This window comes from Felis catus, chromosome C2, assembly GCF_018350175.1.
Source record: "Felis catus isolate Fca126 chromosome C2, F.catus_Fca126_mat1.0, whole genome shotgun sequence".
Classification (NCBI taxonomy): Eukaryota; Metazoa; Chordata; class Mammalia; order Carnivora; family Felidae; genus Felis; species Felis catus.
Genome location: NC_058376.1, coordinates 37,399,283 through 37,412,971, shown reverse-complemented (window position 1 = coordinate 37,412,971; position 13,689 = coordinate 37,399,283). Strand labels below are relative to the sequence as shown.

General features: G+C 32.6%; 1 long non-coding RNA gene across 1 annotated transcript in view; it reads left to right on the top strand.

Annotated features, from left to right (window-relative positions):
• Nucleotides 1–13,689, top strand: part of LOC123379911 — a 307,334-nt gene that overhangs the window by 98,287 nt on the left and 195,358 nt on the right. The window contains exon 2 of the long non-coding RNA XR_006584949.1: nucleotides 10,219–10,315. This is a non-coding gene — a long non-coding RNA (uncharacterized LOC123379911). The remainder of the gene's footprint in view (nucleotides 1–10,218; nucleotides 10,316–13,689) is intronic.

Sequence of the window (13,689 nt, the reverse complement as noted above, 5' to 3'; positions counted from 1 at the left end):
AAAAAATCTGTAATAGGGGAATGCCTTCCTCATCTTCTCTTTTCTTTCTAAACCTAACCAAAATAAACCAGTCATTTAACAGCAAGTGTGTGAGGATCTCAAAGAGGAATACTTTTGTTTAATTTGTTTAAATACATAATTGCATAGTACAGAGCTTAGCATGGTGGTAGACCCAGTAAGCTGCAAAGTCTCCATCTGCATTACTATGCCAGTGGTTTTACTTACACTGTCAGTTTGCTCTTTGATCAATTTTCCTTTAGTTGAATGTCATTCTTAACTAATATTCTGAACTGTAGAGTATTAGGCAGACTATTTTTTTTTAATAAACTATAGCGAAGGAAAAAAACTATAGCAGTTTATTACTGTGCTTACTAAAATTGGACCGTAGTATTTCTTTTCCATATTCATTTCTTTCCTGTATAATATTGTGATATTTTTCTTTTTTTTTTTTTTATTTTTTTTTAATTTTTTTTTTTAAATTTTTTTTTTTCAACGTTTATTTATTTTTGGGACAGAGAGAGACAGAGCATGAACAGGGGAGGGGCAGAGAGAGAGGGAGACACAGAATCGGAAACAGGCTCCAGGCTCTGAGCCATCAGCCCAGAGCCTGACGCGGGGCTCGAACTCACAGACCACGAGATCGTGACCTGGCTGAAGTCGGACGCTTAACCGACTGCGCCACCCAGGCGCCCCTGTGATATTTTTCTAAACTTGCTGATAACTAGCATTCATATCAATTAATGAATTTAACTATAAATATTTGTTGCTTTTTTTATTGAGATAATAAAGTAGCTTATTGATTTAGATTTTACCTAATTAATTTCTGTGTTACCACATTACTTGCTTACCCTCAAAACGTAGAGCTTTTGGTCGCTACTCTGAATTTATGATTCTTACATGAATTTTAATTGCTATTCATGTATATATTTCTTAATTCAGGTTGCTGTTAAGAAATATCATAAAGATTTTTATGTCCCCATTTTTATATTATAAAAATCATAATAAGGTATAATTTATAGTTTTTTATATACTGCATGATTAATACAACTATTTATTTATATCTTTTATTTCTTCCTATGACCTCATGTTCTCAGTGTTAATTTATTTTTACCTTTTTACTGCAATGAATGACAAAATAACAGCAAACCACACCACAAAATATATATGTCATGGTTATTATAAGGCAGACAATATTGGGACACACCACTCATTCAAAGAATATAACTTTGCCAGCTTTTCTGGTTGGCAACATATATGATCAATTACCACCACAATCCTTTTCCCTCCTACTAAATTTAACCACTGTCCTGACTTACAGTAATCATGTTTCTTACCTGTAACTGTTGAAGGATCTGAGTCAAGTCTTTGGTCTGTAGGATTTTTCACAGTGTGAATTTTGCCAATTGCATATTCACTGCCTATTTATTAACATTTCTCTGTCATTTTATCCCTGTCAAGTGTCACATGGATGCAGAGGCTTGATCCAGATCCATCCAAGGCCTTTGGCCATTGGAGACTTCTTAAACATGGTTCCTATTTTTTTTTTCCTTTTTAGTCATAACCCTAGCAGTTTTGATAACTTATTTATTAGAGATGGCCATTTTTCTAAGAAGTCTTAGTCTCTGGAGTGGGCAGTCATTTTTTAAGAGTAGTGTGGATACTGATTGTTACTGGGCTAATCATTGATTTTAGTCCTTTGATGAAGATAGCATTAGGGAATGTTTGTGTATAGTCTTTATCATCTTTTTTCTACACAAAGAATCATGGTTCTCAATAACACAGAAAGAACTAGAATATTCTATAATTTGCTTTATTCCATATTAAACACCCAGTAGTCTCTTGTCTCATATTTTCTTTCCTGAAATATATCAAATATTTTTATATATTTTTCTTATAGAATGCAAATTTGTCTGTGGAAAGTATAAAGAAACACAGAAAAAAGATTATTATAAAAGTTGGAAAAAAACTCTGATAATAATCTAATTTTTTCCTCTTTTAAGTCTTTTATTCTACTTTCCCAAATAACTAAATATATTTTTTTCTTTTTTAAAAAATTCAATATATTTATGAGAACATTTATTGGTGTTGGTCATTCTAACTCAATATTCTCAGGTATATAATGTGATTTTTATCATGTTTAAAGTATGTAATTTTAATATATATGTATTTTTATTTCATGAAGATTATTTTATGCCTGACTTTTGTATTTCTTCTGCCATCTTACTGTTGTTTTTTCTTGATTGGAAAAAAATTGGGGGGCATATTTGATCTTATTTGCCCTTCTTAATATTTGTGCCTTTCTTTTGGATTCATTTTATCATTTTATTTCTTATGTTTTTAATATATTTTTAAATTTTTCAGATAATTTCAAACTTATGGAAATTCGAAGCAAAATACCAATAACATTATTTCTTTTCCTGAAACCTTAGATAAATGTTTTTTACATGGTTCCCACCATCACTACATAATTTACTGTGTATTTCCTATACAAAAGGACTTTGTACAACACAATCATAAAAAACTAGCAAAATCAGGAAATTAACATACATACATTATTACCATCTAATCCCTAAGCAGATAGGTTTTGCCAATTATCCCTGTCAAGACTTTCTCAGATTTTACTAGATTCGTAAACTAACAAATTAAGCTATTGCAGCTTTATGGATGCTAGCCATGTGCATGTAAACCTTGGGTCAGAGACAAAAGACTTTTTTACTGAAGTACAGCAAGAAAAACGAGCCTCAGATTTGTGTCAAATTCTCTTGCTCCCCAATTCTCACGGAGGTAATATGGCATGGTTTAGGATGTTTCTGCCAATGTAGAAGGATTATACCACAGATGAAAGACTCTGAGCCTAGGAAACCCCCATAGTTTTGTAATGGGCTGAAAGCTCTTCTTCCTAACTTTTGCCCTGGAGAGAGACATTATTCTTTTGATTAGTTATTGCAGTTAGCAAACAAATCTGCTATCTACTTCATAGAAGAAAAGTACCATCTCTCTCTCCCAAAGCTATTTGTTATATAACCAGTTTTGAAAAGAGTACAAAACAAATTCTATCAGTACCTGTGTTCACAATATCTGCCAAAATGTGAGACTCATAGAAAATTATCTGCTAACATCCCAACAATGTATTTTCATTTGTTGTGTCTCTTTGGTCTCCCTCACTGGGGAAGAGCTTCCCAGTCATTTTTTGATTTTCATCCTCTTAACATTTTTGAAGAGTACACTTTATTTTGTAGAGTGTCTCTCAGTTTGGGTATCTTTATCCTTTTTTATACATAGATTTAGCTTATGAATTTTTGGTAAGAATATTGTAGAAACAATGCCTAATCTACATGCATCCTATTCAATTTGCCCCATTTCTGGTAATGCTAAAATTTATCACTTTATTATATTTATTATATTAATTTATATAATAAATTTATATTTATTATATTTATTATTCATCATATCCACCACATTTCTCCATTATAAATTTCTGCTATTTCCATTTAATTTAATAAGTATTTCATGAGAGGAAACTTTGCAAATATCCTGTTCCTCATCAACATTTACCATGTATTTTATTAAAGATTTTTGCCTAAATTCATTATTACTTTGATGGTTAACAAATGGTGATTTTCTAATTCCATTCTTCCATTCTGCATTTATTTATTGGGATTCTAGCTTAGAGTTTTCTCATTTGTATTTTTCTTTATTTCATTACATTAGTATAGATTCACAGATTTCTATTTCATTTAGTGGATTGCAATTCATTTTTTGAAGTTTATTTCTTTATTTTGAGAGAGAGAGAGAGGGTGCAAGTAAGGAAGGAGCAAAGAGAGAGAGGGAGAGAGAGAGAATCCCAAGCAGGCTGTGCACTGTCTGCATGAAGCCCAACACAGGGCTCAACCCCAAGAACTGTGAGGTCATGTCCTGAGCCAAAATCAAGAGTTAAATGCTTAACCGAATGAGCTAACCAGGTGCCCCCACAACTCATTTTTATCATCATTTATTTGTCATCATTATTTACCATCAATACTTCTCAGATTTTCCAAGATTGGCAGCATAGGATCGCCTCAAGTTAATTTCAATAGTTTTTAACAGTTCTATAGTACTGACTTCTTATAGCAAAGAACAGTTTTTAGAAAGCAAAATTTGGACATTAGGTGGGTTATTTATCATTGGGTATTAACTATCCACAGGCCTTCACAATGGACAAAAATGAGAGACATACAATTTGCTCATATATTGTTTACTATATTGTGTTTATATTTGCTTCCACATATACGCCTATGTATGGAAAAAAGATGAATTCCTACTGATGACTCCAATTCTAATTCTATATCCAAAATTGTTGAGAAGGTAAAGGTGGGAGCAAAGACAAGGCAAAATGCAAGGAGAAGTGACTCAATATTTTATTTTAATTTGAAAATGTTTCCTCATTTTTGTCTCACTTTTCTCTTAAGGTATTATCTGTGGTGATTGTTGACTCTTGTGTTTCTTCTAATTTAGTCTTCTTCTCCAGTTTTTAAAAATCTAATTCTTTCTTGAGTTCTTCATCTTATTTCTGAGATTTTCTAATTCTGACTTATGTTTATATAACATGTGTTCTATTCTTATTATTTTCGAGCATATTTTGAAATAATATATTTTTATTTTTTATATGCTTTTCTGGAATGCTTTCATTGTGGGGATGATATTGTATGCCTTTACCTTTTTTCTCATAGTGACTTTGAATATGATTTGACTTTAATATTTTTTTCTGCTCATTTTAATGTAAATTGGTTTTCTGGGTTTTTATTTTTATTTTTAATATGAAATTTATTGTCAACTTGGTTTCCATACAACATCCAGTGCTCATCCCAACAGGTGCCCTCCTCAATGCCCACCCTCCCTCCCTCCCACCCCCCTACAGCCCTCAGTTTATCCTCAGTTTTTAAAGGTCTCTTATGGTTTGGCTGTTTCCCTCTCTTTTTTTTTTTTTTCCCTTCCCCTCCCCTATGGTCTTCTGTTAAGTTTCTCAGGCTCCACATAAGAGTGAAAACATATGGTATCGGTCTTTCTCTATATGGGTTTTTAGAATGAGATGTGATCCAGGTTAGTTTTTATAAATTTGTGGAAGTTTCAAGAGTTCCCAAAGGTCAGACTATTCCAGTTGCTTTGGATCTTATATTGTGCCTTCTATTACTGTGTAATTTGGAAGGAGAAACTTCTTCTTTTTTTGGCTACTGTTCTCACATTGGCCTGATTTGTCCTTCGGTTACTTCCTGTTGGCTCTTTTCTCGTTTATCAGATGACCCTTTAATTTCCTCCCCTTCATTCTGAATAGGTATTAATACCATGAAGGTTTTTTTGGTGATTTGTCTTTACACACGTATTTGGGGGTTTGTGGAGGAAACCTTGTTACCAAGTTCTGCTGAAAATGTTGCTTTATCATTTTCAGGTATGCTTTTTCATTATATTCTGTGTTTTCATGTGATGAAATGAAAAGATAGATTATGTCACTGATGTCCCCAACATTTTCCTTGAATCCTCTGTTGATTCTTTTAAACAATATCTTTCATAATAGCACTGGATTTGAGTGTTAATTATTAATATTATTATTTTTAAATTTTTGAAGTGTTTCAGACAAAAAAAAAGTCAGACTAAGTATTCTAAGCTTTTTATTATTCAAGAAAATTTTTCTCCACCAAATAAAAATTCTAAAAAATGGTGTGATGGGGCCCAAACCTAATTGCTCCAGCAATAGAATAAACTTTATTGAAAACCAAGTTTGCATTTTATCAAGAAGAAAAATAACAAACACATAATAATTCTATTCTTCAATAACTTCCACCATTTATAATGTTTGCCATTGTAGAAGTATTAGATAAAGATTTATGCATGGAGAAAATTTACATATATTTACAAACAGAATTATATTGCACATCACCCCACAATTTAAAATCTGCCCATGAATGTTTTTCATATCAAATAAGTATACTTCCATTTGACAAATGTAATAACCTGGAACTAATTTTAGGTATAATATCAACTAAGGTGCTTTCTTTATCATTTTGGAGGAGTTGAAATTTGCACATAAAATAGATGGCATCATGCTATAATGGTAAATGTTTAAAAACGGAATAAATGAAAGTGCATATATATGGATGGAATACACCATTAGGACCACCCTTACACTGTTTTGAAGGTAGAAGCTCTGTACTTAATGACTGATTTGGCTTGTGAGTTTTAAGGAGCTTTATTTTAGAGGGAATATGACTAGACCAGTCAGAAAAAATTCTGTGGTCTACAATGTTTGGAGCAGTTTTTCCTATACAATTTATATATGCTTTGGAAACATACTCTGAGCTTTAAGCTCCTATATTCAAGCAGGTTAAATTTACAAAGTCTAGTTGGTAAACTCAGGTCCTATCATACATATACATACAAATAATAGTTAAGTTTTCTCAAAGCAATCAGAAGTATATTTACTGATAGAATTCAGTAAGTATACAGAATATCTAATATACCAGACAACATTCTTAGGGGTAAAGATATAATAGCAAAATAGACAAAAATTGTCCATGTCATGTTTATATTATTGTAATAATGAAAACATGTAAATCATATTGGATGTTAGAAGATGGTAAATATTTTAGAAATAGATAAAGAAGGCAAATAAAGTGTGATAGTGGGGGTTGTTACAATTTTGAAAGGTTAGAGAAAGCCTCTCTGAGAGGGTGACTTTTGAGCAAAGGTTCAAAGAAGTTGTGTAAGTGAGTCATAAAGATATTTTGAAAAGGAATATCAGTATGAACAGCTTGGGCAGAAGCTCTAAACATGCTTAGGATGCTCAAAGAACAGGAAAGAAAGCAGAGTCACAAGATCTGAGCATAATTGGAAGGCAAGAACAGTAGAAGAGATGAGTTCATAGAGAAAATGAGAGGGAGGGCAAATCATATAGAGCCTTCTAGGCTATTGTAAAGATGAGATTTTACTCTTAGTGAGATTGCAAACCATTAAAAACTTTTAAGTGGAAGGATGACATGATTAGTTTTAATTTTTAAAAGATCACTCTCACACTTGTGTTGAGAATAGAATGTAGTAAAGAGAAGATGTGAAAAGATAGGGCTATAACAATGGAGTCCAATTAGTCAGATAAAGAGAAAATTTAGGTAAAAGATGATGGTCCGGTCTCATAGAAGTGGTGAGAAGGAGTCAGATTCTTTATGTATTTTGAAGGTAGAACCAACAAAATTTGCTGATAGATTGGATGTAGTGGTCATCTGAGTTAGTGTGCAGTTGTACAGGGCTTCAAGCTCAGAAGGACCCTATTGGTGTAACGCCTTTTTTTTTCTGCCTTGAAAAAAATTCTTAATAATTTTATCTTTCAAGTTGTGTTTTGTAAGTCTGTTGGAACAATGGAGCATGTGCTTGAGCAGAGGAAATAAGCACAGTATGCGTGCCTCCTGTCATTCTGTTCATATATAGCTAAGATTTCCCATGATCATGGAATTCCATTACAACCAAAACTCAGAGTCTCTGGCTTCTGTAATAAACTTACCTTGTACTCACTTTGAGTCTTGCTGAACTCCCACAGATAATGCATCCATTGGAGTTGTATGCTCATGTTCCATATTGACATGTCTGATTGACTAAGTGGGACACTGAAAGCCCTGGGAGGCCATGCTTTCCTTTCCAACTAGAATTTGCTTTGAATGTAGAAGCAGTGATGTGGTGTTCTAAGAAACAAAAATAACTAAGAAACTGTATTATATCCTTTCTTTTTTTTTTAATCTTTAAAATGTTTTTTAATTTATTTTTAAAGGAGAGAGAGACAGAGCATGGGTGGGGGAGGAGCAGAGAGAGAGGGAGACACAGAATTCAAAGCAGGCTCCAGGCTCTATGCTGTCAGCACAGAGCCTGATGCAGGGCTCGAACTCACAAACAGCGAGATGATGACCTGAGCCGAAGTCTGCCACTCAACCGACTGAGCCACCCAGGTGGCTTTATATCCTTTCTTATGTTATTTCCCTGTATTAGTCAAGCACTTATGGTAAAAGTGGTAATGAGATAGATGGAAAGGGCAAAATATGACAACCCATGTTCCTTCTCCTTCAGTTTTTCCTTGCTCCTCAGTAAACTGAAGGTAGAACTGGTAAATGTGTTCAAAACAAAAAGCAAAATAAAACCTGTTGAGTAGTTTTGTATGGTGTTTCCACTATTCTGGTAGAGACAAAACAGCAAAGTAAATACCATGTAAATATTATAATGGGAATAATCTAAGAAAAAGGTAAGATTTGGAGATTTATTGGAAAAACTGCTTATATATTCTTGATTGGTCAAGAAAGAATAGAATCTAGTTCACAGGTTATAGATTTGGCCTGTGAAAAAAGAATAAATTGTTCATCTCTAATACCTGAAAAAGGAAAGGATATCTATATCTATCTATCTATATCTATATATCTATATCTGTATCTATATCTATATACACTTACATACGTATATATACATACATATGTATTTGTAGATATGCTGAGGTAAAGCACAATTTGTAGAATTTATCTACTGAGTAAATCTGTTTCCTCAATAAAAATGTAGGCAGATTCTGGGGCGCCTGGGTGGCGCGGTCGGTTAAGCGTCCGACTTCAGCCAGGTCACGATCTCGCGGTCCATGAGTTCGAGCCCCGCGTCGGGCTCTGGGCTGATGGCTCGGAGCCTGGAGCCTGCTTCATATTCTGTGTCTCCCTCTCTCTCTGCCCTTCCCTCGTTCATGCTCTGTCTCTCTCTGTCCCAAATAAATAAATAAACGTTGAAAAAAAAATTAAAAAAAAATGTAGGCAGATTCTTCTTATGAAAGTGAGTATAGAGGAACTATTGGATTTCTAAGGAGAAAAGAATGAAAATGATTTCAGCTTCATTTTCCAGTTCATCAGAGAAGTCTTTCCTGACCTCTAAAATATTTACGCTTTCAAACACTATCTTCTTTGTTTTTTATGTAACTTGAAATTTTATTTGTATAGTTTAGTTTCATGTTTGACCCAAGTCTATTACTCCCAGTTGACTGTAAGGGTAAAGATCATGACCTTTTCTTAATCAATAGTTGTGCCTAGTAGAGTGTTTTCCACATAGTAGACACTAAATTAACAACTGCTGAATTAATTAGTTAGACAAGTGTTTCTTATTGTGAAACAGTCATTCTGTGTGACAAAAAGAATAAGAAGAATCTTAAAGGATAATTGGCTCAAGATTCTAAGTCCACTTTCCTCAGGATGCCCCATTCTTTTGCAAGATATTATAATGTCCTGCCACTCTCCTGTTCACATCTGGGTTTCTGATTCCCCCAAAAGAAACAAATTGTGAGGTCTTCACTACACCAGAAGTATTTTGTTTCTTTCATTCTACTTCAACACTGATGAGTGGTCAAGCCCCCTTTTATGATGTTTAGGCCTAAAATCGATTGCACAAACAATTTATAAATAGGATTTTTTTTACATATAACTAGGAAATCTTGATGACATTATTGGTGAGATGGACATGGTGTTTATATCAGGCAATGAAAATAATTATAAATACATAATCTATTAATTCGCTGGCCACACTTTTATTAGAACTTTCTTATAGGTCTTTTATTTTTTTTTTTTTTGAGAGTAACAACATCTTATCTAATTATTGGCCAATTTCTTTCCTCTCCTTCCAGCTTATCTCTTTGTAATAATCCACCTCCAGATTCCAAACCTTGGCTCTTTTTGTTTCCATGTAATATTTTTTCAGTCTTTCTGAATTTAAACATCTTATTAAAGCACTTTCCCCACATGAAGGAATTTCTAGCATATTAGGGACTTTAGATTCAGTCTATGACATCATTTTAACTTACTACAGGAGCATGGTCTAGAAAAGCAAATCTTCTCTTCTTCTTAATACTATTTGGTTAAACTACATAAGTTTCTTATATTCCTATTTATATTTCAAAAACATAGACTGAAAGGAGATAAATGCCAAGAATTAACATTTTCTGTTTTCTGTTCAGGTATTCAGATTAGTTAGAGATTCATTCTGTATTTCATTTAAACATGTCAATCATTCTTATAGATATCCAGAAAGGATTTGATTAGTCATGGGAATCTCTCTGCCACAACTTGAATACATGTTCTAGGGAGAAATCACATCCTCCTCTGGAAGGAGTCATTGAACACACCTACTCATACTCTAATATGCTTTTTTTTTTTTTTTTTTTTTTTTTTTTTGCTTTAGCATTCTCTTTGTGGAGTTGTGCTACACATTGGAGGAATCTAATTACTTTTTCTGTGGAGCCAGGGGCTGTATGCAAGTTCTTTACCTGTCATGTTATGTGAGTATTGCTTCTCTGTTCCTTGGTGCTATGTATTTCTTCATTTTATGTTATAAGCTTTGTTATATTCTTTTTAATTTTCTTTTGGTCATTTAAAAATCTTTTTATTTTCCAAGTGCCCTAGGAACTCATCATCTTTTTTAATAAAATAGAAGGTAAAGTGTTATTTCTTAAAACCTTTAACCTTTTCCACTAAAAGAAAAGTCAGTTTTCATTTAAAGCACACTTAATTGGTATGTCCCTTAGGTAGGAATACATACATAGGACTCACTTGAAGTTTATTGGAACATTTTCTCAGTATCTCTACCCAGTACTTCCTTGCAAAAACTATAGTCTTTTGTATACCTCCCTAGAATGGTTTCTGAAAATAACTTTGGAGATTGTTCATAGGCTTATACTGCTGATCTTGAGCTGGTTTGATATTATTTCTTTTCAATCTTTCCTATAGTAGAACCTAACATACCAATTTAATGGTAAATGTTAATAATAAGGTTTCAACTATACACAATCTCAAATACATAGAACTCAACAATGTCTTATGTATTCTAAAAAAATGCATCAATATTTGAAGCATAATTATTAAAAATAAATTTCTACTTAATACTAGAAACCAAAATATTTTATGAATTAAGAATATAGAATTTCTTTTCTAAATATGGAAACATGTTCACCACATGGTTCTATATTAATCATACCACCTGCTGTGTTTCCAAGGGATATTCCATTCAGTCTTTTTTAATACAGTTCTGTATATAATGAATAAATGGACCAGAAAAAAAAAGGTTGGAAAGTAAACAACAGCAGGTTCTATTTGAAATATCATACTTGAAAATTTAGGCATGGAACTTTTAGTGATATTAATGAGGATGGTGGAACTAAATCTCCTCTGCTTTACTAAATCTACCTTTGTATATAAGTGCTTAGTCATGACTAAAAAATCTGGCCTTAACTGACTCCATTATGCTAGGATATTGCAGGAAAAGTGATATGATAGTATTCTTTATTGTAATTTCATGTAATAGTGTATCTTCTATTGTTACATGATAAAGTGATTCTTCCAGATGTTGAGTGTATTTATGTGGGTGAGAGATAGAAAGATAGGACCAGTATGAACAGCTACAGAGTTTCTCAAGATAGCATAATGCATATGTTCTGACCAGTAAATTATATGTGTCAGCATTCACTGATGAGAGAAAGACAGTGTTTCTTCATAATGCTGCCAGAGCTAAACAAATACTTACAACAAGAACTGAAACAGGAAGTTACTCTTTCAACAAGGGAAAATACTGTTTCATCAATCAACCTACTTATTTTTAATTTAGTGTCCTTTAGTTTCTTTTATCTTTAATCGCAGTTAATATAATTATCTGATATTGCAGCAAATATATTTATTTTTTTTAAGAAATCTATGCGTCTTAATGATTTTCTCTCCATCTTTTTTTTACTAATCCACCCTTAAATGATCAGAACTGGTTTTGAGGATATGCAGAAATATAAACTGGATTTTTCTCAAATATTTGAAGAAGAAGCTCCATGCTTAATGTGAATATCAATTGTGATAGTTATGATACAACAAGAGCAACTAGATATTTTAAATTAACATGTAAAGAATATGCTTGATCAGTCTTGTTCCAGTTTTCTGTCTGCATTTTCTTCACCTCCTGAAGGAAGTTCTAGTTTGACCACCAGGGGGCACTGTATGTACGGTAGCCCATTGGTACCTTGGATTTTTGACCAAGTGATCTGCCCAGTAGGGAAAAGGAAATAACAAACTACAATTTAGTGACTGGAACACAAAGAGGTTGAGTATATAGGAGGAAAATAACCACAGGTATTTCACAGACACAACTGGAAGAAAAGATTGCTAGACTATGCTTGATTTCTGTTCCAGTACACAGGTATCCTAAAACAATATACTTTTTCATGGAGGACTTAGTGCATCTGTGGCTACTACAACTTAAAAGACTGAAGGAGCATGCTCTTGTTTCTATAACAGTGACAGCAACACGCACATATTTAGTTTGATTTTAGAATAACTGTAAATCTATATTGGATTCAAAGTGGAAAATAAAATCAAGAAGATGCTGAAGTTTGGTGGTTATGATTTACAGTGATGATTGTATTTATTCTCTTGGAACTTTGAACAATTTACCATTAAAAGATTAAAATGTTTAATTCAGGTTTTCATCTTAAATCTTCATGCTAAAGTTTTCCATTTATTTAATAATATTCTTTTACACTGATTTAAATGCCATTTCATTAAAATGTCTACAGTACTTATGGTTTACTATTTAGCAAAATACCTTCTTAGGTAAAATTTCACAACTACCAGAAGTACTATACAGCATTGAATTCAAGCATAATTGCCATAAAAACTCCAGTGCAATGTGATTCAGTAATTTTTGAACACTATTTTTGAACTTCTGAGAACCAATTGATTTTGACACACACACACACACACACACACACACACACACACTTATATATATATCAAGGGGAGAAAAAGTATATAAACTACCACATGCAAATGGCATAGAAAAATCAAATGTAAAATTACAAGCTGGAAAAATGTTTATAGTAAATTATCATAGACATCAATTAGCAGGGAATGGGAGGAAGGACAGCCTTCTAACAATATGGGAAAATGGACAAACATTCAAAACACAAGGAAAAGACATTTTAGTATATGAAGAGATGCTCAAATCTCATTCATTAGAAGAGAATATAAACTAAAACTACACGGAAATATCATTTTCACCTGTAAGATTAGCCAAATTTTCAAAATTTTGATAACTCACTCTGTTGGCAATGATGCTTAAAACTGTCAACTGTCATTCATTGCTGATAGGAGTGTGAATTGGTGCAACCCACACAGAAGGTAAATAGGTAGCCTCTATCAAAAGTACAAATATACTTTTGACCCAGTGATTCTAATTTTAACAATTTGTCTTATGTATTGTATTGCATATATATAAGAATGACCTGTAAAATTGTATTCACTCATAATATTGTCTGGTATAGCGCACAGCTAGGGGTAGTGTCCAAAAAGCAATCCATAGGTGAATTGTTAGACTTTTTTTGTCATTCATGCAATGAAATATTATTTAGCTTTTAAAAATTTGTGAAACTCCTTTGTGTTCTGATATGAACAGATCTCTGAGATATATTATTACATGAAAAAAAGGTAAGTTCAAAGTAGTGTGTCCAATGAACTATGGAAAAGAAAAGGATAAAAAAACCACCTTGAATTATATATTATTCCATCTCAATTAGGACAAATGTCCTCAAATTAGGACATTTAAAATTATGTCATCAGAGGATACTTCAAGTTTTCATGAAATTCTTTATGTAAGTATTAGACACTTGAAAAATAT